This window comes from Lepidochelys kempii, chromosome 4, assembly GCF_965140285.1.
Source record: "Lepidochelys kempii isolate rLepKem1 chromosome 4, rLepKem1.hap1, whole genome shotgun sequence".
In the NCBI taxonomy this organism is placed as follows: domain Eukaryota; kingdom Metazoa; phylum Chordata; order Testudines; family Cheloniidae; genus Lepidochelys; species Lepidochelys kempii.
The window spans coordinates 14,702,199-14,727,365 of record NC_136383.1 but is presented as its reverse complement, the minus strand read 5'-3'; the positions used below and the strand labels follow the sequence as shown (position 1 = coordinate 14,727,365).

The 25,167-nt window shown below is 43.0% G+C and overlaps 1 long non-coding RNA gene across 6 annotated transcripts in view; it reads right to left on the bottom strand.

The window, feature by feature from the left end:
- The window catches only part of LOC140910162 (uncharacterized), a 379,881-nt gene that overhangs the window by 85,548 nt on the left and 269,166 nt on the right, over positions 1 to 25,167 (bottom strand). For 3 of the 6 annotated variants that reach the window (XR_012158436.1, XR_012158434.2, XR_012158435.2), the window contains one exon: positions 7,091 to 7,187. The exons of the other annotated variants lie outside the window; for them this stretch is intronic. This is a non-coding gene — a long non-coding RNA (uncharacterized LOC140910162). The remainder of the gene's footprint in view (positions 1 to 7,090; positions 7,188 to 25,167) is intronic. 6 annotated transcript variants of the gene reach the window in all.

The window sequence follows — 25,167 nt, the reverse complement described above, 5'->3', positions numbered from 1 at the left end:
CAGAAGTTAAAATTTGTTTATAGTTAATTGCATGGAAATTTCATGTATGTTAACAATAACAATATAAAAAGTTTTTTAAACAAACAAATAAAAAGATTTCAGAGGCTCTCTTTAGACATCTATTGTTGAAAATCTTAGCACACATTTTTATTAGTTTACTGGATTTCTTTTGCTTTGATATGTAACCCTTGCACCACATACCCTGGGCAGCAAAAAGGGCCAAGTTCTACTGTCGAAGGGTTCCTTCTGAAAACGTAACAAACACTGGCTCGAGCCCTCTCCCAGAAACCTGGAAAACTATTAATCACCCTGTGCACCCTTGATAGGCAATACTTCCACCTTGCAAACATGGAGTCCATTGTACAAGTAAACAAAGTTTACTGGTGGAAAACGGGGCACAAAATAAAGCTGAGAAAGCCAGCAATCAACACTATCTATTAGATAAGACTGCTTCTCCCCAGAGAGTCTTAGCAATAGCTTTAACCTCAGCCCTCCTCTCACAGCTGTGAGTGGCTAATGAGTAGGGTGACCAGATGTTGTTTTTAAAGGGACAGTCCCGTTTTGGGGGATTTTTTCTTATATAGGTGCCTATTATCTCCCATCCCCTGTCTCGTTTTTTTCATAGTTGCTATCTGGTCACCCTACTAATGAGGCACTGCAGTGGGATATCAGCTGTTTCCCTCCTCCTCCGCACCCCACTCACAGTTTGCTGTCCAAGGTTGGTGGAATCCAAAATTAAGGCATATCCATTTCCATCCCCTAAGGGAAGGGATTACAGCTTCGGTGCTCACTAGGGAGGGCCTCACTGGAGTCCCACAATGAGGCTACTGGTCTCTGCAGCTTCAGCCCAAACTACCTCAGTGCCATTGCCTGCCTCAGCTCTGACCATCACCTCTAGACTGTCCACTGCCTTGAAGCCACCTTAACTCTGTTCTGAGTCTTCAGAAAAGGATCAACGGCAGGTAGGACCACCAGGGAGGCACTCTCAGCAGAACATAAGAATCTCTTTACTCTCTTTTTAGTGATGCCCAGATTCTCTTACCCAACTGTGCCAGACTGCAGTTTTGGTCAGGGTGACCCCTCACCCCAGGCACACTTGGTGCAGTCCTCTTGTCCTTTCTTTCCCAACTGGGATAATAGTGAGGTATTCCCTTCAATCTCAAAACTTAACTGTATTTTAACCAAAATGCCCAAACATTTAAACGTAACTGAAATGCAAATGAGGCCACGTGCATTCAGTCATTTCCCCTCACCCACCAACTGATGCCAGCAGAGACCTCCCTCCCCTCTGCTCATCTCCCTGCTCTCAACGGGTGTCAAAAGTGAGCTCCCTACTTTCTAGGGCTTCAGGCCACAAGGCTTACAGATATTCTAAAAAATATAAAATATGTTCAACTGAGTCTGTTAAAAGGTGCTGTTACAGGTCGGAGAGTACAGAGATAGTCATTTACACCAAAAGAAGTGGGATCCCACATAGAATCATAAAATCATAGAATATCAGGGTTGGAAGGGACCCCAGAAGGTCATCTAGTCCAACCCCCTGCTCAAAGCAGGACCAATTCCCAGTTAAATCATCCCAGCCAGGGCTTTGTCAAGCCTGACCTTAAAAACCTCTAAGGAAGGAGATTCTACCACCTCCCTAGGTAACGCAGTCCAGTGTTTCACCACCCTCTTAGTGAAAAAGTTTTTCCTAATATCCAACCTAAACCTCCCCCACTGCAACTTGAGACCATTACTCCTCGTTCTGTCATCTGCTACCATTGAGAACAGTCTAGAGCCATCCTCTTTGGAACCCCCTTTCAGGTAGTTGAAAGCAGCTATCAAATCCCCCCTCATTCTTCTCTTCTGCAGGCTAAACAATCCCAGCTCCCTCAGCTTCTCCTCATAACTCATGTGTTCCAGTCCCCTAATCATTTTTGTTGCCCTTCGCTGGACTCTCTCCAATTTATCCACATCCTTCTTGAAGTGTGGGGCCCAAAACTGGACACAGTACTCCAGATGAGGCCTCACCAATGTCGAATAGAGGGGAACGATCACATCCCTCGATCTGCTCGCTATGCCCCTACTTATACATCCCAAAATGCCATTGGCCTTCTTGGCAACAAGGGCACACTGCTGACTCATATCCAGCTTCTCGTCCACTGTCACCCCTAGGTCCTTTTCCGCAGAACTGCTGCCTAGCCATTCGGTCCCTAGTTTGTAGCTGTGCATTGGGTTCTTCCGTCCTAAGTGCAGGACCCTGCACTTATCCTTATTGAACCTCATCAGATTTCTTTTGGCCCAATCCTCCAATTTGTCTAGGTCTTTCTGTATCCTATCCCTCCCCTCCAGCGTATCTACCACTCCTCCCAGTTTAGTATCAAATTTCTAAACATCACTTCAAATTTCCTTCATGAAGAATTGTGTGTCCCCCTCACACAAATTGTGGACTTTTTTCACACATCATGTGCCAAGTGAAAAGTACCCACATAATGTGTGTGTTCAAGTACCCACATAACATATAGTATCTACCCAGTTGTAACATAGTTATCATCTCACTCAAATAATATTTGAAAACCAGTCTGACTCTGAGAATGGAGAATTGAAGTCCCCATGGAAATATGTCTGGGAATATTCTCTTCAGGGCTACCTCCCTGATAGAGAGAAAATTCAAGGAGAAGAGAGGCAAGATATCACATAGGCCTATCACACTTGCTCACATTTCATCTGCCACAAGATATGCGCTGACCTTGAGTTGACCTCACAGTTTACAGAATAAAAGGAACAGATACATCAGTGAAATCTGCAACATTTTACTGGTATAAGAACAGATGGAAAGGCAGGCAGGCATGCAGCTCCATCACCTGCTCTAAAAATACAAGTTGAACTACATTGATTAGCAGAGTACTTTTAAGCAATGGCGCACATTCCTTGCCATCATTTACTTCCGCATATGAAGGCTACAATGCAAAGCATAGGAGGTACAATAGGTTAATGCACTAGCCCAGTGGTTCTCAAACTGGGGATTGTGACCCAGATCGTGTAAGTGGGTCATTGGATGCTGCAGTCTTCACTGAAACATGTTAAAAATCTACCCATCCAGCCAGGATGCACCTTGACAGCCGGTGGATCACGCTATCCTTCTTTTCTAGTATTTGCTGACCTGGCACAGGCATCTGGAAAGGTAAAGCAGTGCCATGTCCCTGCACAGAAATGCTGTACCTTTGATGCCCACTGTGAGTGAAATTGACCCGGACCACACCATCTTACTTCGTCAATTTCACTCACAGCAGGAAGTGTGGGTAAAACTCTTCAGTGCAGAAGCCTGGCACTATTCTATGAACCTGAAAGAAGGGAAAAGAGCTCAGAGCCTGCACACTGAGAATAAAGGGAGAGAGAATTAGGAAGGAAGACAGAAGCAAACACACAAAGAGGGAGAAATTGACAGAGGAACACACAGACAAAGAAATGCACAGGAGCATACAAAGAAGCGAGTGAGGGAGAGAGAGAACACAAAGGAAGAAAGAGTGAAATTTCCAGGATTCCTACTCCTAAACATTTCTCCAACTCACTATGTTAAACATATTGAACAAATAATTTTGGTAGCCAACCTCAAAAATTTGGTAGCCCAGTAGTGCAGAAACAATACAGCAAACCAAAATCAGGTGAAAATTGAATGATGCAGGAGTTCTGTCAAAAAAAATAATCATAGATGATCATATAATTAAAGACTATATTATAACGCATACACATAGGGGGGCCAAATTAAGGTTTCACAGGCAACCGTAATTCTGGTATTTCTTGATTTTTGAGTGCTTGAATAGGCAACATTCTTTTAACATAGGGGGTTTTTTTTATCTAGTTTCCTAGGTTTGTAAACAAGCAAACTGAAAAGACAGCAATTCCATCATATGGGATCATATTGACAACCACATGGTTCAGCAGCAGGGTTGGAACTAGAGCTGTGTAAATAACTGAGTTCTCAGTTCACAGCCAGTTCTCAAAAATTGAAGAAAAATTCATTTTGGGTTGAACTGAAACAAAAATGTTTTGAATTTTTTAGCAAACTGAAAAGCTGGGGGGAAAAAATCAACTCAAATGCACAGACCCCAGGAGATGCCGCTGTGTGGAAGGGCTGGGGGTGGGACAGCCGTGCCGGAGGAGTTGCCGGTGCAGGGCCACCCACCAGCCCCACATTCTGCCCCTTACAGTCCTCCAGGACCTAAAAATGGTGTTGGGTGATTAGCCAAATTCACTCAAGTTGTAACACCTGCAGGGAGGTACCACCTCCCGGGAAGACTTGCCTATATTGGTTCAAATTGGACCAGCAGAAAGAGAAATGGACTTTGGGATAAACTGCCTGTGTTTAAACTGACTCAGGGCCTTGTTTCTGATCCAGCAAACAGACAGGACCTTCTGACCAAAGGGAGGGCCCCAATCTGTCGGGAAGGATTCGAAAGTCTGAAACCAGCCAGAGCCTTTGTGGAGTTGGGATGATCTCTGGTGAGCTTATTAGCAGGTGGGTTCTTCTGTTGTTTTAACGTTTTCACCTTAAGAATAGAAAGGGCTGCATCGTACCTTGTAACTGTGGGCAATTCCGCTGTTTATCGCCACTATGGAAGGCAGGCAAAGCAGGCATGCTCAGGCAGTCTGACTTGCTGAGGAATTCACACTGTCGCCAGGGACGTGTGCAGCCCGGTCAGGAGGGAGAGAGATCTTCAGACATATTAAAAGGTTTTAATTGTTATTCAAAAAAAAACCCAGGGGGAAATAGAAATGTATTAACACTTGATGATGAAAAGGCTTTTGACAGGGTAATTGTCCTTTTTAATTTTCAGTTTTAGGAAAAATAGATTTCCCAATAGAATACATTTACTGTAGCGTTGGCCAGGAAAAAAATATTTAGATTTTTTTCCCCCTCACTGAAAAATCAAATTTCCAATGAAACATTTTGTCAAAATCTCAACATTGAGAAAATGTTGACCCACTCTAGGACAATAGATTAAGCCTATCTATCTTGGGGTTTGTATGATCATGTAAAACCAACAGTAATGGCCCAGACTCTCAAAAAGTATTTAGGCTCTTAACTTCCTTTGTAATCAATTGAGACAAGGTGGGTGAGGTAACATCTTTTATGGACCAATTTCTGATAAAAGATATTATTTCCCCCACCTTGTCTCTCTAATATCTTGGAACCAACATGGCTACCACACCATTGCACATTTGAAATCAATGGAAATTAGGAGCCTAAATACTTGAGGATCTGCACCTAAGTCTCCAGTGGACTTCAAGAAGTCTCTGGCACTTCTGCCTTTTTGAAGTGAAAACTTTGCTTGGGGTAGGGCTTTGGGGATGGATACATGGTAGGAATTAATTTTATGCATTGGTTGGGTTCATGGGTGAAAAAGTGCCAGTGGTGGGTGTCATTCTTACGGTGGAAAGGCTTTTTTTGAAGAGGAATCCATGAATGACCCGGGAAAGAATTTTCTGTAGTATCTGGCTGATGAATCTTGCCCATATGCTCAGGGTTTAGCTGATCGCCATATTTGGGGTCGGGAAGGAATTTTCCTCCAGGGCAGATTGGAAGGCCCTGGAGGTTTTTCGCCTTCCTCTGTAGCATGGGGCATGGGTCACTTGCTGGAGGATTCTCTGCTCCTTGAGGTCTTCAAACTACAATTTGAGGACTTCAATAGCACAGATATAGGTGTGAGGTCTTTTTTAGGAGTGGTGGGTGAAGTTCTGTGGCCTGCATTGTGCAGGAGGTCAGACTAGATGATCATAATGGTCCCTTCTGACCTAAATATCTATGAATCTATGAATCTATGAATGACAAGGCTGAAGCTCATGTTAGACTTAATGGCTAAGATTTTCAAAGGTAGCTAAGGGATTTGGATGCACAATTAATTAAAATTAATGGGGACGGGACATCCAAATCCCTTAGGCACCTTTGAAGATCACAGCTAGTGGCTATACCTCAAAGCTTTGGGATTGATTTTGAAGAATTTTAAATCTGGAATAAAACTAGGGAACATCCTACATACAACCTCCTTTTATGAAGATGATGTTTTATTCTAGATTTAAAATTCTTCAAAATTAATCCCAAAGCCATTCACAAGAATAAAGGAATGAGACTCAATTTCTGGCTACATGATAAATGACAAGAAACAGAAGCTATGATGCTAAGAAGCTGGAAACCAAACAGGATTCAAATATCGAGGAGTGCAAATGTGTCAGGTACCCTAAAATCTTTTAAAATTGCCTCAAATGTTGTGCTCCTCCAAGGCTCTACAATATTTCAAACTTTTTTTCTGGAGTCCATGACTTTCGTACTTTAGCTCTTCTTATGATCATTAGCGTATAATATTTTTATTAGAATACTACACAGAGGCCCCAGTAAAGATAGTGAATCTTGCCCATATGCTCAGGGTTTAGCTGATCGCCATATTTGGGGTCGGGAAGGAATTTTCCTCCAGGGCAGATTGGAAGAGGCCCTGGAGGTTTTTTGCCTTCCTCTGTAGCATGGGGCATGGGTCACTTGCTGGAGGATTCTCTGCTCCTTGAAGTCTTTAAACCACAATTTGAGGACTTCAATAGCTCAGACATAGGTGAGGTTTTGCGCAGGAGTGTGTGGGTGAGATTCTGTGGCCTGCGTTGTGCAGGAGGTTAGACTAGATGATCATAATGGTCCCTTCTGACCTTAGTATCTATGAATCTATGTATGAAAACAAAGTACTTATCCAGAAGAATTTACAAACTAAATAGACATATACAAATAATGTAAACATTTGTGGGAGCAGAGAGTAGGCGGCCAGAGGGAGAAGGTTTAAAATGAAATGCATAGTCTTTGTATGTACTCATATAGTTTACATTAAAAATCTTGGCCAAGATTTTCAAAAGTCACTAATGATTTGGGGTGCCTCAATTTCCAGGGTGCCCAATTTCTGATAAACTTTTAAAGGGTCTGATTTTCAGTGGGTTTGTGCTCAGCACTTTCTGAAACTCAGACTCCTTCAAAGTGTACCAGGTCGGGCACCCAAAATCACTAGCTAATTTTGAAAATATCGTCCGCTATTGTTATAGAAAGGTGAAGTGCCAACTAGCATCATCTGACCTTCAATCCAGCATCAGAAGTTGTTTAATTTCTTACAGGCATCACAGCAGAAGTGATATTTGCAGCAGGAGACAACAGTGGTCTTATGGAATGTCCTCTTGAAGAGATGCCAAAAAGTAAATGGTTGAAGGAAAAAAAAAGGTACAAAGTATGTCAGATTTTTAATTATATGTCTCTTTCCCCAACAAACAAGTGCAATTAAAGTTAATCATTTCTATTACACTACACAATGCCTCCATTACTAATGGAATCAAGAAGGCATGAAAGAAAAGCGCATTAATACATAAACACTCACTTTTCATATCAGATGAGTATTTTGTACTCTAAACACACTCAGATATAGTAGTGCTTAATTATGCATCACCAGCGTTACTACATAACTATGTCAAATGCCTTTAGAGAGACAGAGAAACTGACTTAAAACACTCCACATCCCTGTGGATACTCATTTCCCCTTATGTACTGAAAGCATCCAGAAGATCCTCCAGCATTAGTCTTTGACAGTTGTCACCTCTGTATACTTATGAATAAACCAGTGCGTCTCTCAAGCTTCCACTGAGCCCAACTGTAGCACAGCACATCAGAGCTACAGGAGTTTCAGTATGTCGCGCAAATGACGAACAGTGGGAACCACAGAAAAGATCAGAGTGTTGTATAATTTATACGGCACAGTACAATGTAGTGCAATGTTTGGAATCTCAGATGCACAGTACAGGGTCAAATTCTGATCTCCCTTCCACTGGTGTCCATCCAGAGTAGCCCCACTGTAGCCTAAGGATTTACTCATGATTTACACCAGATACAAATGAAAGCAGAATCTGGCCCACTCTTTTTGATCTCATATTGAAACCATGTTTCTCAACAGTAAGGTTTTCAAATGACATATTCATTACTCTTTCATCCACTATTATATAATAATATTATGGGCTAGATTGTGACTTTAAGCATAGCACTAAGCTAGGGTCACTATATGAGCGGCACCTCTCCTGGATTATCCCCAGAAGAATGGTGCCTCAGATACACCCCAGTGTCAGATTCTTCCTATGCTTCCCCATTTCTTGGAGTGAGGGGACAGGGCAGGAAATTGGAGCACCCCTATATGGAGCAATTGCTATTGTGGGGTCTGCCTGCACACCCTCTGTGTTCAGAAGGCTCTGGACTAGCCAAGGGCTGATCAGCAGAAGAGATCAGCATACAGCAGGCTCTAGTTTCTATGTTAGGTAATGTCTGAATAAAGAAAGAATATAATTGTTAAATACAAGCTCTCCATGTCCTAATAAGAACAATGCAACCCCTCTGCCAGCTCGTTTGCAGAAATGGAGTCAAAGAGCCATCTACTCCCTGCCCCTTAAACAGCATGTCTCAGGATTCGGCCTGCTGTGAAAATATCTGAAATATGGATGAATATTTGAAAATGACAAAATTTTGTACTGATTCCAAGGTAGGGGTGGGATTAGTGGCTGTGTGCAAGTATGTGATAGAGAGAGAGAGAGCAAAAAAAAAAATCATAAAAACTGGCAGTAATTTCAACAGAAATTCAGTAAACTTTTAACTTCACTATTTTCATACTACTTATGTGAATTTCACAACTTTTATAAGATTCTACAAAATATGGACTTTGCACACTTCCTTCTGGTGTAAATCCATGCACAAAGGAGATGGGCTGGATCTAAAAATATTCCTGGCCAACACTTCATAGCATGTCCCCAAAGCACAGTGCAACCTGAGCTGTTGCATCAGATGTAGCACGGGGGCGGGGGTGTCTCTTTAAAAGGCGTGGAGGATGTGACAGAACAGGCTCTCACAGAGAACATGGACACTCAGAAAGTTGGTTTGCAATAAAGCAATATATGTCTATTGTGATAGACCCAGGCCGGCTGGGTACAACAGAGTAGCCTTATTAGGATCCAGGAAAGTCCGCCCACTGCTAAGGGATCCCCCCCCCCAGCCTAACGGGGGGTCCACAGGATCTGGAAAACCAAGTAATTACAGAGGACAACTAATGATCAACAGGGACGGGAGTGCGGTCAAAGGGTCAAACGAAGGGAACCGGACGGGGACACCAAGCAGAGAACCCCGGACAGCGCTCACCGCTCCTCAAAGGTGTCAAGAGTATTCACAGTATTCTTGTCAGCAAGTTAAGGAAGTATGGGCTGGATGAATGCACTATAAGGTGGGTAGAAAGCTGGCTAGATTGTCAGGCTCAACGGGTAGTGATCAATGGCTCCATGTCTAGTTGGCAGCCGGTATCAAGTGGAGTGCCCCAAGGGTCGGTCCTGGGGCCAGTTTTGTTCAATATCTTCATAAATGATCTGGAGGATGGTGTGGATTGCACTCTCAGCAAATTTGTGGATGATACTAAACTGGGAGGAGTGGTAGATACGCTGGAGGGGAGGGATAGGATACAGAAGGACCTAGACAAATTGGAGGATTGGGCCAAAAGAAATCTGATGAGGTTCAATAAGGATAAGTGCAGGGTCCTGCACTTAGGATGGAAGAATCCAATGCACCGCTACAGACTAGGGACCGAATGGCTAGGCAGCAGTTCTGCGGAAAAGGACCTAGGGGTGACAGTGGACGAGAAGCTGGATATGAGTCAGCAGTGTGCCCTTGTTGCCAAGAAGGCCAATGGCATTTTGGGATGTATAAGTAGGGGTATTGCCAGCAGATCGAGGGACATGATCGTTCCCCTCTATTTGACATTGGTGAGGCCTCATCTGGAGTACTGTGTCAAGTTTTGGGCCCCACACTACAAGAAGGATGTGGATAAATTGGAGAGAGTCCAGCGAAGGGCAACAAAAATGATTAGGGGTCTAGAACACATGACTTATGAGGAGAGGCTGAGGGAGCTGGGATTGTTTAGCCTGCAGAAGAGAAGAATGAGGGGGGATTTGATAGCTGCTTTCAACTACCTGAAAGGGGGTTCCAAAGAGGATGGCTCTAGACTGTTCTCAATGGTAGCAGATGACAGAACAAGGAGTAATGGTCTCAAGTTGCAGTGGGGGACGTTTAGATTGGATATTAGGAAAAACTTTTTCACTAAGAGGGTGGTGAAACACTGGACTGCGTTACCTAGGGAGGTGGTAGAATCTCCTTCCTTAGAGGTTTTTAAGGTCAGGCTTGACAAAGCCCTGGCTGGGATGATTTAACTGGGAATTGGTCCTGCTTCGAGCGGGGGGTTGGACTAGATGACCTTCAGGGGTCCCTTCCAACCCTGATATTCTATGATTCTAAGAGAGTCAGTGGACGCCGCCCAGAGGAACTCCGCCCGGAGGCGTGAATGGACAGAGGATCGGAAATAGGCCCCGCAGTCGCAGGAGACTCCATCGGCCAACCTCCTCATCCTGGTTTTATAGATGGCCACTTTAGCCAGGGCCAGGAGGAGGTTGACCAGGAGGTCCCGCGACTTAGTGGGGCCACGGACAGAGAGTGCATAGATAAGAAGGTGAGGAGAAAAGTGCAACCAAAACCTTAACAAAATATTCGTGAGGAGCCGGAATAGGGGCTGCAACCTGGTGCACTCCAAATAGACGTGCGCCAGGGTTTCCCTCACACCGCAAAAGGGCCAGGTGTCCGGGATTGGGGTGAACCGTGCCAAGTACATGCCCGTGCTCCCCATGAAGAAGCCGTACAACAGAGTAGCAGAAGGCAGATATGCTGGCCACTGGATTAGCAGTTTTCTGTTCCCTGACTGACCAGAACAGGGGCTGCTCCAGGCTAATGAGAACACCTGACTCCAATTAACCTGCAAAGAGTCAGGTGAGGCCATTAAGTTAATGTGAACACCTAACTCTAATTAAGGCCCTTTTGATACTATAAAAGGACTCACTCCAGTCACCCTGAGGAGAGCCAGAGTGGCTGCAGGGTTGAGTAATGAAGACACCCTCAAGCCATCGATAAGGGAGCTCTAAGGTAAGGGTGAAGAAGAGAGAAGCGGGAGAGCTGTGGGGAAGTGGCCCAGGGAAATGTAGCAACTCTGGCAGTGAAAGGTCGGCTGCCAAGAGCTGCTGCCATTAGGGTCCCTGGGCCAGAACCCGGAGTAGAGGGCGGGCCTGGGTTCCCCCCAACCTGCCACTACAGAAACACCTCCTGGGAAGGAAAGATGGGCCCGTCAGGACAGGAGGCTAAACTGTTTGGGAATAAGCCTGTAGGGACAAAAGAGACTGTTGGAGTTCTCTCACCAACCTCCTTGCTGGCTTGTGATGAAAAGGGCTCAGTAGACTGTAACCCTGGCCCTAGAGTGAGAAGGGCTATGTGGAGGGTCGCAGTGAGCCTCTGAGGCTAGCATAAACCGCCTGGAAGTGTGGGACCCATGGGGACAAGGTCGGAGCTTGTATTTGTATTAAAATTCTTTGAGCCCTAGGGAGAGATGAAAAGGCAGGACCCAAACAGCAGAATATGTACTGCAGGATTGGTGTCTCCTTCTAAATGACCTTAGGAAAATGTGTTGGTAGAATTACCTTGGGTCTAAGAGGCAGCAATGTTTAAGACTCCATTTTAAGTCTTGTGGAAGGGGACTGACTGGTCAGAAGCTACGAAGGGTGGAGCTACGGGACTAAAACCTGCCCCAGGTTTTTATTTCTTATGGAGCTGCTTCTCCAATTTTGTGCATTAATGTTTCGTCTGGGATGTTAAATTTAAAAAAAAAATCCTTACTTTTCTGTATTTTTAATGGACTCCTGACTTTCTGATTTTTTTTCCCCTTTGCTGCTCTATTACAAGTCTGTGCCCACAGAGGACATTACAAAGCAGCTGTATACATCTCCTGTAACACTGACTAACACCTGTGAATTGCTTTTGTGGCAGGTCTGTGACAGTGTAATCTTTACCTTTGTGGAGAGGTTTTTACAGCTGGCATGGTGGGCATCCCTATTTCACCACAACTCCAGCTCTATTGCCATGGAAACATCCATGAACAGGCAATGCACGGCTAAGGTTTCTTCAGCTGGCATTTTAAAATAGCCTTTCCCATATTTGCTGATAGGGCACTGGTCCCAGTGCCAACCATAGAAGCCTTAGTAGAACTTCCCCATGCAACTTTGTAGTCTTATGGAGTCTTCTGAAAAATCTATGTATATACATGTAAAGAGAGAGAGAGAACCTTGATCTCACACACACGAGGAAGAAAGGTCCAGTGATTAAGGCAGCAACCTTTAGTGGTTTAAATCCCTGATCCAAAAGACTTCCTGAGTGACCTCAGGCAAATTAGTCAGTTTCTCTGTGCCTCATTTGCCCATCTGTAAAAGAGGGATAATAGTGTTTCTCTGTCTTACCGAGGTGTTGTGAGAATAAATACATTCAAGATTGTGAGGCACTCAGATGGGATGGAGGCCATGTAGGTACCTGAGATGTGTGTATCCATATCTATCAATCTTTCTTTAATATCTATACAAAATACACCGTGTTTTTGTGTGCAGAGAATGGTCGAAAATTGGACAAAAGCTAACTGCTGCAGTGTATGTAAAAGGCTTGTTTAAAAAAAAAAGCACCAGGGCCCCTAGTCTATTAAAAGCCCAGTACCATAGTACTTACAAAGGGCAATCTTACAAAGCCCAGTGACATGTTATAAAGTTTCCAGAATCTGCATAATCCAAATAATTATTTTATATACGTTTTTGTGTTTGACTCTCTGCCAAAACAGACAATTAACAGTGGTGTCTTGGTTGCATTAAAAGCAAAAGGCAGATAAAGCAGAGGACACTCATCTTCAGCAGGAACAGCTTTAACAGCTTTTACTGCAATAACGAATCATCTTCAAAAATATCTTTAAAAAGTAAATAATTGGCACAGAGAAAATGCATTTTTTTAATTTCAGAGAAGGTGGCTCAAGCCAATTAGCCTGAGCAGCTCAACATTACCAGTGCTGTTTGAAATGTTTTTAGTTAAGGAAGGTCAGTACTTGAAAAAGTGAAAAACTGACAAAATGTTCTCTTGTAACCAGCTCTTATAATTATTATTGCCCCGGGGCAGAACTCTGGATATGTTTACTAAAATATTTTCAATATGGTTCAGACTGGCTTTCCAATAATCAAATTAGGAAGAGACAAAAAATAAAAAAAATACATTTATTGAAAAAACAATCCGAAAAACATCAACACTTTGAATTCCTTTCTAAGGGGGTGCCTTTAGTCAGAAAGACTTACCATTTCCTTCTGTCCTCACAACTCTGTGGGACATCTGTCTTCCCATGATTACCCCAAGTCATTTCCACCAGTCTACGCTGCAGCAGGCCTGAGGGTGATCCTTGCCAGCTCAAACCCCACCCTGCAAAATTCCTCTTCTCTTCAACAAGACAGTAACCTCCACCAAGCAGGCTGACAAGGCGACAAATCACCCATAAACAGCCCTGAAAACGAACATGGTGCCAGGCTCTATGGCCTCCACTGAGACCCTGCACCATCACCCTTTGAACTTAATCAAAGAGGAGAGGGGAAGTCCTGCAGGCAAGATATTTTCTGAGGTTATTTTGGGAAAATCAGGCATCCCAGAGAAAGGAAATAGGACTAAAACAATGGGAGTCTCAAATTAGCAGTTGTCATCCAAACATCAAAACAATGATAGAAATGGATTGAGTCAAAAATCCACTGCTCCACGCTTGAATTTTGTCTCAGTTTAATGAGCATCCGACTGATTGATTGGGTAATTAATTAAAAAGACAGGAAGTCCATATCTTTAGACTGGAGATGGGACTGGACACAAACTGCAGGTCTGAACACCCTGGGAGCTTTTCAGGAAGTCAATAACACCTGAATCTAGATCCAGTTTTGGTATCTTGCCCACAAATCTATAATGCTACAAACCAAATTCTCTAGCCATACAAATTGCTTGACACGCAAACCCCCTCGTACAGCACACAAAATTAATCTAAATTGTCAACATTAAATGGAAGACCAGTAGCCTTCTGGATGAAATGACAATAGCACCACTTGTCTGGATGTCTCTATGTACAGAGAGTAATCTGGATAAAACAGAATCTGATTGGGTCAAAATCACTTTGGGGAAGAAAGCCAGCAGAAGTCTCACTGGGATAGTGCTTGGGGTCTGCTACAGACTCCTCAGGATTCCATTTGGATATGGATAGAGATCTCTATATTTTTAATGAAATAAATACTACTGGGAATTTTGAGATGATGGGAGACGTTAATTTCCCAGATACAAAGTGGACAGAAGTGCTGCTAACAGTGGTAGGGCCCAGAATTCGTGGATGCGATAGCGGACAGATTTCTTCACCAAATAGTCACCAAACCAATAAGAGGTGATGCCATTTTAGATTTCATAGAGGACAGCCTTTGTTCGAGCGATCATGAGGGAATTCAATTTAAACGAAATGGAAAGATAAACAAAAGTACATCTGCAACTAGGGTCCTTGATTTCGAAAGGGCAAACTTTAAAAAAAAAAGGCAATTAGTTAAGGAAGTGGACTGGACTGAAGAACTCAAGGATCTGAACGTGGAGGAGGCTTTGAATTAGCTTCTACAACTTTGACTTAAAGTATCTGAAACCTGCATCCCAAAGAAGGGGTCAGAGGGGGAGGGAGGGAATGTAGGGCAGGGTTGCAGACCAAACTGGATGAACAAGCATCTCAAACTGCTTATTAAGAGAAAGCAGAAAGCCTACAAAGAATGGAAGATGGGATGGATCAACAAGAAAAGCTACCCCTTGGCAGTCAGAAAGCATAGGGGAAAAGTGAGAACTGCCAAAGTTGGACCTTGCAAAGGAAATTAAAACCAATAGTAAAAGGTTCTAAAGCCACATAAATAAAAAGAAAACAAGGAATAAAGAAGTGGGACCATAAAGCATTGAGGATGGGGTGGAGATTAAAGATAATCGAGGCATGGCCCAACATCTCAAGTAATACTTTGCCTCAGTTTTTAATAAGAGTAATGAGGAGCTTAGGGGTAGTGGCAGAGTGGCTAATGGAAACCAGGATATGGAAGTAGAAATTACTACATCTGAGGTGAAAGTCAAACTCAACCAGCTTAATGGTAGCAAATCAAGGGACCCAAATAATCTCCATCCAAGACTACGTAAGGAACTGGCACATGAAATTGCAAGTCCAACAGCAGGGATTTTTAATTAATTTGTAAACTCGGGGATCATACCCTATGACTCGAGAATTGCTAATATAGTACCTATTTTTAAGAAAGGGAAAAAATGATCTAGAAAACTACAAGCCTGTTAGTTTGACCTCAATTGTATGTAAGGTCTTGGAACAAATTTTGAAAGAGAAAGTAGTTAAGGATATAGAGGTATATAGTAGCTGGAATAAAATACAACATGGTTTTACAAGGGGAAGATCATGCCAGACCAACCTGATCTCATTCTCTGAGACTTTTTTAGACTAAGAAAATGCAGCAGATCTAATCTACCTGGATTTCAGTAAGGCATTCGATACATGTGAAATTATTAAATTGGAGAAGATAAGAAACTGGTTAAAGGGGAGACAACAATAGGTCATGTTGAAAGGTGAACTGTCAGGCTGAAGGGAGGTTACTAGTGGAGTTCCTAAGAATGGTCCCAAGACGGATCCCTTATTTAACATTTTTGTTAATGACCTTGGCTCAAAAAGTGGGAATATGCTAATAAAATTTGCAGATGACACAAAGCTGGGAGGTACTGCCCATACAGAAGAGGACCAGAATATCATACAAAAAGATCTAGAGGACTTTGAAAACTAGAGTAATAGAAATGAGATGAAATTTAATATTGAAAAAATGTAAGATCATACACTTAGGGATTAACAACTTGAATTTTTGCTACAACCTGGGGACTTATCAGTTCGAAGTGACAGAGGAGAAGAAGCAACAGAGGGAAAGAAAGGGTGTATTGGTTGATCACAGGATGACTGAGCCGCCAATGTGATGCATCCATGAAAGGCTGATTCAATCCTAGGATGTATCAGGTGAGATATTTCCAGTAGAGGTAGGAAAGTGTTATTGCCATTATACAAGGCATTGCTGAGATCTCATCTGGAATACTGTGTTTAATTCCGGTCTCCCATGTTTAAGAAAGATGAATTCAAACTGGAAGAGGTGCAGAGAAGGGCTATTAGGATGATCCGAGGAATGGAAAACCTACCTAATGATACAATACTCAAGTATCTTGGCTTTTTTTGCATTAAACAAACACTATGGGGAGATAGGATTTCTCTCTATAAATACCAGGAAGGGAGAGGAGTTAAGTGCCAATGTTGATCCAAGAACAAATAGATATAAACTGGCCATCAACAAGTTTAGGCTTGTAATTAGATTAAGCTTCCTAACCATCGGAGGAGTGAAATTCCGGAACAGCCTTCCAAAGGGAGCCGTGGGGGCAAAAAACCTAACTGGCTTCAAAACACAACTTGATAAGTTTATAGAGGGGATGGAGGACATGGGCCACAAGCCATTGTAGGCAATCTGTGACTGCCAGTAACAAATATCCCCAAATGGACAGAAGGGGCACTAGATGGGGAGGGCTCTGAGTTACTGCAGATAATTCTTTCCAGGTGTCTGGCTGTTGGGTCTTGCTCACATGCTCAGGGTCTAACTGATCACCATACTTGGGTTCAGGAAGGAATTTTCCCTCAGGTCAGATTGACAGACACATGGTTTTCACCTTCCTCTGCAGCATGGGGCAAGTCTCATTTGCTCGTTTAAACTGGAATAAATGGTGGATTCTGTGTAACTTGAAGTCTTTAAATCATGATTTGAGGACCCCAGTAACTCAGCCAGAAGAGTGGATGGGCAAGGTTCTGTGGCCTGTGACGTGCAGGAAGTCAGACTAGATGCTCAATGAGGTTCCTTTCTGGCCTTAAAGTTTATGAGCAATTCCTGCTAAGGACCAAAATTATGCCCTGATTGGGTCAGAGGCTTTACATGAAAGCAGAGCAATAGACGAACACATATTAAACCCCCCGAAAAGCTGAGCAAGTTGCATGTGTGTAATGATTTTTCCTTTTGATATTACTAAACTGGTAAGCTTGCCTATTGAAGGCATAACAGATCATTTGCTAACTTGCTTAAAAGATGTATTTGTTCAGCAGTGGGATTCTCCAGCAAAAATTGAGTTGTATGCATTGCAGATGGTGCTTCTGACATAGGTATATAAAAGCAGGAGCTTCAATAGTCTTGATCCAGAAGCGGCTGGATTCTTGCCACCTGGACCTCTAGCTACTGGAGACGTCAAAAAGAGATGGATGGTATAAGCCATATTGGAATTGTCTTAGCTAAATGACATGCTGTGATGGATGGTATAAGCCATACTGGAATTGTCTTAGCTAAATGACATGCTGTCTATGGTTCTTCTCAAAAAGAAATGCTGCATCCAAACTCAAAATGTCCCTAATGCCAAACTGGAAGGATTCTGTGAACATCTTCCTGTTCAGCTGGAAGTTACATGCTGGCCCCAATCCAGAAAAGTGCTCAAGTACACACACAGCTTTAAGCACCTGGAGTCAGTCCCACTGTATTCAAGGGACTAGTTGCATGCTTTGAGTTAAATATCTACTTAAGTCTTTGGTAGATTGGCATCTAACAACATTTTACTCAGAGATGAAAATAAAGACAAGAGAGGGCAGGCTGTGTAATGCCCAGGAAAGGGTTAATCTGCCCAGTTTTCAGAGTTATTCTAAGGAGAGAGTCATGCCCTTAGGAAGTGATCAGTCAATGGGAATTTGTTTTGGTCATGTAGCCCTGCTAACTTATCTTTCATTTTTGAGTATGTTGTCACTTTGTAGCCTGCTGGAAAGTTCCAGGAAGGGAGTTCTGTGGAATCAGATTGCATACTCTCCCCCCAGCATGTACATTTCTGTTTAGCTCTTGTTTAAGCTCATTTGTTATTTTCTAAATTGCCTTTGGGCTCTTAATTACTATCACTGCAAACACACCACAGACAATGTTTATAGCTCCGAAGCAGTGACTCACTGAGAATGATCTGTTTACAGTGTAGGTGTAGTACATGCTGCTTCCTCACCGCCAGCCAAAACAGAGAGACAACTCCAAAAAGCCCAGTGGCTGGATTAGCCATTCCAGACCTGTTCAACCAATCCGCAGCTCCTTAACCCAGAGGCTGGGTCAGGAACATCGGGGTTACCTGTGAAAAGGGAGCAGGGCTTTGTCCAGGAGAGGAGGGGATGAATTTCACCATTAGAGAAGAGTTATTTAATCTAAGTGAGACTAAGCTCTACAAGTGCTTCAGAGCGGTCATCGAAAAACTACACACATATTAGACAACAGTTTTACCAGAGTATGGATACGGATGCGCTCCTCCTCTCACATATGGAGGGAAATAAACTGCCACTGAAATAGGGCCAGGAACACGAAGCAGAAAACAGTGTATCCATTCTGTATTTCTCTTTCTCCCCCCTCCCCGACCATGCTGATACCCTCCCTGTGAATTCCACATACTTGGGGCTCCATGGGTTGTGAGTATGCTGGGTATGGTTGGATTGTGAAGGAGACAGGGAGCCGCTACTCCATGTTGCCTGCTTCTATAAGCATCCAGGGGATTTCTGATCAGCAATTTGCAGAGGAGTTAACACTGTTAGAAGCCACATCTAATCCCCTCATCTACTCCAGAAAGGGTTTTGCACAGCTACCCAGCTAGTCAGGCTCCTAAGGACCTGAGTGAGATGAACCTCGTACAATGTTTGCAGTAGATGTTCCACTCCTGGGATTTTTTCTGTAAGAGGAAAGCATGCTTCAAAATTTACCACTTGACACTATTCTAGGGGTTTCAGACTCCCAATAGCCTTTGACCTACAGGCTGTCATCAGATCTCCTTTCCCATTAAAGGGATTTTCCTTCTTTCTCAAGCTAACTACAAAAACAAGAAATGAAATGAAATAGCAAAGAATCAGCAATACTTGTTATAGTCCTGCCCAGACCTTGGACAGTCCTTTTAGGCTCCCTTGATCCTGACTGAAGCCCAATCTCCTAGCTAGTCTCTTTTTGATGTGCACCTGCATAACTCCTCTGAAGATGAAGGACATAGGTATTAATCCAGAAAGGCCTATGACCCATTGTCTAGTCATCCTTCTTCTTCTTGACACTGACACACAGGGCCACGTTCACCCCCAATGGATGCAACTAACCTGACTTAAACGAAGTTGTACCCATACCAGCAGTGAATGTGGCGTTGTGTCCTACAGTTGCCCTAGCTGCACACAGCTGATGAAACTGGACTGTCCCATGCATTGTAATAAGCAAACGGAAGGTGCTTTCAGCTCAGATGCAAAGCCTGCCTTTAGTGATATGCTCTCTCTAACTCAGTCTTTCAGAAAGCCTTTCTTTAGCCGTGTCAAGGTTCCTCCCCCACTCTGAACGCTAGGGTACAGATGTGGGGACCTGCATTCAAACCTCCTAAGCTTATCTTTACCAGCTTAGGTCAAAAAGTTCCCCAAGGTACAAAATATTCCACCCTTTGTCCTTGGATTGGCCGCTACCACCACCAAACAAATACTGGTTACTGGGGAAGAGCTGTTTGGAAACGTCTTTCCCCCCTAAATACTTCCCAAAACCTTGCACCCCACTTCCCGGACAAGGTTTGGTAAAAAGCCTCACCAATTTGCCTAGGTGACTACAGACCCAGACCCTTGGATCTTAAGAACAATGAACAATCCTCCCAACTCTTGCCCCCCCCCTTCTTGGGAAATGTCGGATAAAAAACCTCACCAATTTGCATAGGTGACCACAGACCCAAACCCTTGGATCTGAGAACAATGAAAAAGCATTCAGTTTTCTTACAAGAAGACTTTTAATAGAAATAGGAGTAAATAGAAGTAAAGAAATCCCCTCTGTAAAATCAGGATAGTAGATACCTTACAGGGTAATTAGATTCAAAACATAGAGGATCCCTCCAGGCAAAACCTTAAGTTACAAAAAAGATACAGAGACAGAAATAGTTATTCTATTCAGCACAATTCTTTTCTCAGCCATTTAAAGAAATCATAATCTAACACGTACCTAGCTAGATTACTTACTAAAAGTTCTAAGACTCCATTCCTGGTCTATCCCCTGCAAAGGCAGCATAAAGACAGACCCACAGACCCTTTGTTTCTCTCCCTCCTCCCAGCTTTTGAAAGTATCTTGTCTCCTCATTGGTCATTTTGGTCAGGTGCGAGTGAGGTTACCTTTAGCTTCTTAACCCTTTACAGGTGAGAGGAGTTTTCCTCTGGCCAGGAGGGATTTTAAAGGGGTTTACCCTTCCCTTTATATTTATGACAAGCAGTCTCTCCTCGTTCTGTCTTCCGTCAAACATCAGTGTCTGAGCCCCTCCTGTACAGCCCCCTACGTGCATTTGACCATGCTTTAGGACTCCCACATGGGATGCAACCCAGCCTACGAAATGAGTTTTGAAGTGATCCTAACGGCATTTAGTATGCAAGCTTTAACCACTCCAAACCTTTCACCAGCACTCCTAACGCAGATTTGCAATTCTCTCTGTGAAAAGGAAAGCAAGTTGTGTCAATGGTTCTTTGCCAGCTTGCCCTTGTTGTTCTCGTGCATTCAGTAGCATAGAAAGTCTATTAATTCCATCAAAATACGTGGATTACTCCCATACTACACCTCACAGATGGATAGTATGAAACCATTTGAAACTCACTGTTCTTGTTTCACAGCCACAAAAGGCAAAGGTCAACCACTATAATTCAGGTTGTGAAGCTGCAGCCAGAAGCATCACCTTTCATTGGCTGCTCTGAAATAAGGAAAAATAAAGTCCTTCCAGAAACAACAGTGCCTCCCGCTCAGTCATCCTATGTCTGACTATGTAATTCACTTTGACTTAGAAAACAAATTGGGATATGTTTACTGCCCCTGATTTAGGATGCTTGTTGTTAATTGAAAGAACTGCAGATGAAATTGCTTTTCAAATCCAAACTAATATCCACAAAGTCTCTGGGTAAGGATGAAAGGGGTTAAAAACCAAGGGTGATGTCATGGTAAGGATCTACTACAGACCACCTAACCAGGAAGAAGAGATGGATGGGGCTTTTTTTAAACAACTAAAAAAATCATCCAAAACACAGGACTTGGTGGTGATGGGACTTCAGCTACCCAGACATCTGTTGGAAAAACAACACAGCAGGGCACAGATTATCCAACAAGATATTGGAATGTATTGGAGACAATTTTTTTTATTTCAGAAGCTGGAGAAAGCTACTCGGGGGAGGCTATTCTAGATTTGATTTTTGACAAATAGGGAAGAACTGGTTGAGAATTTGAAAGTGGAAGGCAACTTAGGTGAAAGTGATCATGGAATGGTAGAGTACATGATTCTAAGGAATGGTAGGAGGGAAACCAGCACAATAAAGATAACAGATTTCAAGAAGGCAGACTTTAGCAAACTGAGGGAGTTAGTAGGTAAGATCCCATGAGAAGTAAGTCTAGAGGAAAAACAATTCAGGAAAGTTCACAGTTTTTCAAAGAGATCTAATTAAGGGCACAAGAGCAAACTATCCCACTGCATGGGAGAGAGAAGAAGTATGGCAAGAGACCACCCTGGCTTAACCAGGAGCTCTTCAATTATCTGAAACTCAAAAGAAGAGTCCTACAACAAGTGGAAACTAGATCAAATTACAAAGGAAGAATATAAACAAATAACACAAGTATGTAGGGACAAAATTAGACCAGGGCACAAAACTAGATTTTAACTAGCTGGAAACATAAAGGGTAACAAGAAAACATTCTACATATACATTAGAAGCAAGAGGAAGACCAAGGACAGGACATTACTCAATGAGGGGGGGAAAACAGAAAATTTGGAAATGGCAGAAGTGCTAAATTACTATTTTGTTTCAGTTTTCACTAAAAAGGTTAGTAGCAATTGGACATCTAACCTAGTGAATTCCAGTGAAAATGAGGAGATCAGAGGCTAAAATAGGGAAAGAACAAGTTAAAAATTACTTAGACAAGTTATGGAGTACTTGTGGCACCTTAGAGACTAACCAATTTATTTGAGCATGAGCTTTCGTGAGCTACAGCTCACTTCATTGGATGCATACCGTGGAAACTGCAGCAGACTTTATATATATACAGAGAATATGAAACAATACCTCCTCCCACCCCACTGTCCTGCTGGTAATAGCTTATCTAAAGTGATCATCAGGTGGGCCATTTCCAGCACAAATCCAGGTTTTCTCACCCTCCACCCCCCCACACAAATTCACTCTCCTGCTGGTGATAGCCCATCCAAAGTGACAATCAAAAATCCAGGTTTTGTGCAGGAAATAGCCAGACTTGATTATCATGCACATTGTGTAAAGAGTTGTAAGAGCTATTACCAGCAGGACAGTGGGGTGGGAGGAGGTATTGTTTCATATTCTCTGTATATATATAAAGTCTGCTGCAGTTTCCACGGTATGCATCCGATGAAGTGAGCTGTAGCTCACGAAAGCTCATGCTCAAATAAATTGGTTAGTCTCTAAGGTGCCACAAGTACTCCATAACCTTCTCATAGACAAACTAGGGAAATACAATCTAGATCAGTGGTTCCCAAACTTTAAGAGCCCGCGAACCCTTTTCACTAAGTTGTGAAATCTCATGAACCCCCTCCTCAAAATGAATATTTCCAGGAATTTAAGTTTAAATTTCCTCAGTGTGATGGATGCACTTGCTTTGCTCTGCGTAGCTCTTGGAAGTCCGGAACCACTGGAGAAACACAGTCTCAAGTCTGGTTTGGCATCAGGTCTGTTTCTGTGTCTGGTTTTCAGATATACATACGAGGAAAATGCTTTCTCACATAAGTATGTTGTTGAAAATGGTAACAAAACTGTAGCAGCTTTTTCTACCAGAAGGGGGTACTCGTTTCTTAAACTCAGCCAAAAGTTGATCAATGACAGATTTCTGAAACTCCTTTTCAGTTCGTAATCACAGGAGATCTCAATCAATTTCTTTTTCCTCAGTGTTCCATATCTGTGTTGAGGAAGTTGTATCATCACAAGGGTTGCGAATCCAGTCATTATCACCTGACATAGCTGGAAAGTATTCTCTGAAAATTGTGCAAAGTCCTTTTAGGTGTGCAATTATATTGGTTTTAGTACACTGATCCAACTGAAGTTTATGTGCTGCCAGGAAGTCATGAAGATTACTGAAACACTCAGTTTGATTGTTTTCCAAACAACTTTCCCAGAACTGCAACTTCTTTATCATGGATTCAACTCGCTCTTGCACATTGAAAACTGTTATACTGAGGCCTTGAAGAGATAAATTTAGGTACTTAATTCTTGAGAAAATATCTGCTAAATAAGCTAGGCTCTGAAGCCAGACATTATTTTCCATACAGCTGGCAAGGTGGAAAGGGTGGCTGTTGGAAAAAAAAATTAGGATTTCCATTCTAAGCTCAAACAAGCACACAAGGATTTTGCCTTGTGAGAGCCAGCTAACGTCAGTATGGGTCAACAGACAACTGTGTATACTACCCATTTCTTCACAAAGTATGTGAAATATTCTGGAATTTGTTGGCTGCGATTTTATGAAATTCACCATTTTCACTGCATTGTCCAACACTTCCTTCAGTCCCTCAGGCATGCGTTTTGTTGCGAGGGCTGGATGCTGCAATGAGTCCAAGAGACTTTTGATGCAACCTTTTTTGTTCGAGCTACAAATCCAGTATACTTCCCCATCATTGATGTGACCCCATCAGTGCAAATGCCTAGGCAATGAAACCAATCTATTTCCTTTTCTTGAAAATATGCATTAGTCAGATTGAAGATATCTTCTCCAGTTGTAATTCTCCCGATGGTCAGCAAAACAACAAGTCTTCTTCAACCAGACCTTCATTCACATAACATACAAACAGTAACAGAATAGCTAGATTAGCTACATCGGTTGATTCATCCAATTGTATAGCATAATATGGACTGTTTTTCACTCTATGTACAATTGTGGTCTCTACATTACTTGACATGTCATTAATTCTTCATGACAACGTATTATTGGACAAAGGTACCATGTCAATCCTTTTTGCAGCCTTTTCTCCGAGCATGCAACGAACTACGTTTTTTATACATGGACCAGTCAAGCTCTCTGCTATGGTATGGGCTTCTGATGCTTTTGCTACTCAGTAGCTCAGGCAGTATGACACTTCAAGTGCATTTTCATTATCAATAGCTGCTTTGGATATAAAACTGGTAATGTCACTTTTCCTCTCAGCTAATTTTTGCTTGAAAAAATCAACAGGCTTGTTGATTTGTGCAGGACGCCTAGTTTCTAAATGGCTCCGAAGTAGAGAAGGTTTGAGGCTGCTGTTTGCTAGATCATCACCACAAATCTCACACAGTGGTTTTGGACATTCTTGATTACCAATGCGTGTAAAGCCATATTTTATATAATCATCACATTTTCTTTTCTTTGTAAGTGACTTTCCAGGACCATCATGATCATTAGACTTAGATTTTCCACAGTGTGGACTTGAGGAAACACTAGCTGATTCTTGCATCTTTACACTTTCCTTTTTCAGCCACTTATCCATTGAACTTGCGTACAAAAGTTCTAATAAAAAATGACAGAGACAGCTAACAACCAACAAAGTAGAAAATGAGAAGATTCACTCAAGTGTCACTGAAGCAAAACAGCACTCCAGAGAGAATGACAATTACTGACACACCTTAACACTGCTACACTGGCTACAACGTGATTCTGGCTGGTTTGGCTCGCAAACAGCTTTTCTTCCACCATGAGGTCCGCCCCTATGAGGGTACCCTGCAAGGGACAAGTTAGCTTGGACCACCCCCACATACAGTGCTGCCCCTGCTACTCTGCCCTCGATGCCAACTTTCCCTGTCTGACAAGGACAGGGGTCCGAGCTGCCACTTGTGCAGCTGGGGTCTCAGCTGCTGCCCTGCCCACTGCAGGGCTCAGGCTACTGGCCCCATGCTGGGGTCTGGGCTGCTGACTCTGCATTCCATGGGGCTCCTGCTGCTGGACCCCATTGACCGCCCTTGTCAACTGAGCTCCACTGAGCTTTGGCTGCAGGTCCCGCTGACTGCCAGGGATCAGGCTGCTGGCCCCAACTGCCCGGCCCCACTCTCCCTGGGGTTCGGGCTGCCGGCTCCCCACTGACGGGGCAGGGCTTGGGCTGCCAGTCCCAACTGCCCT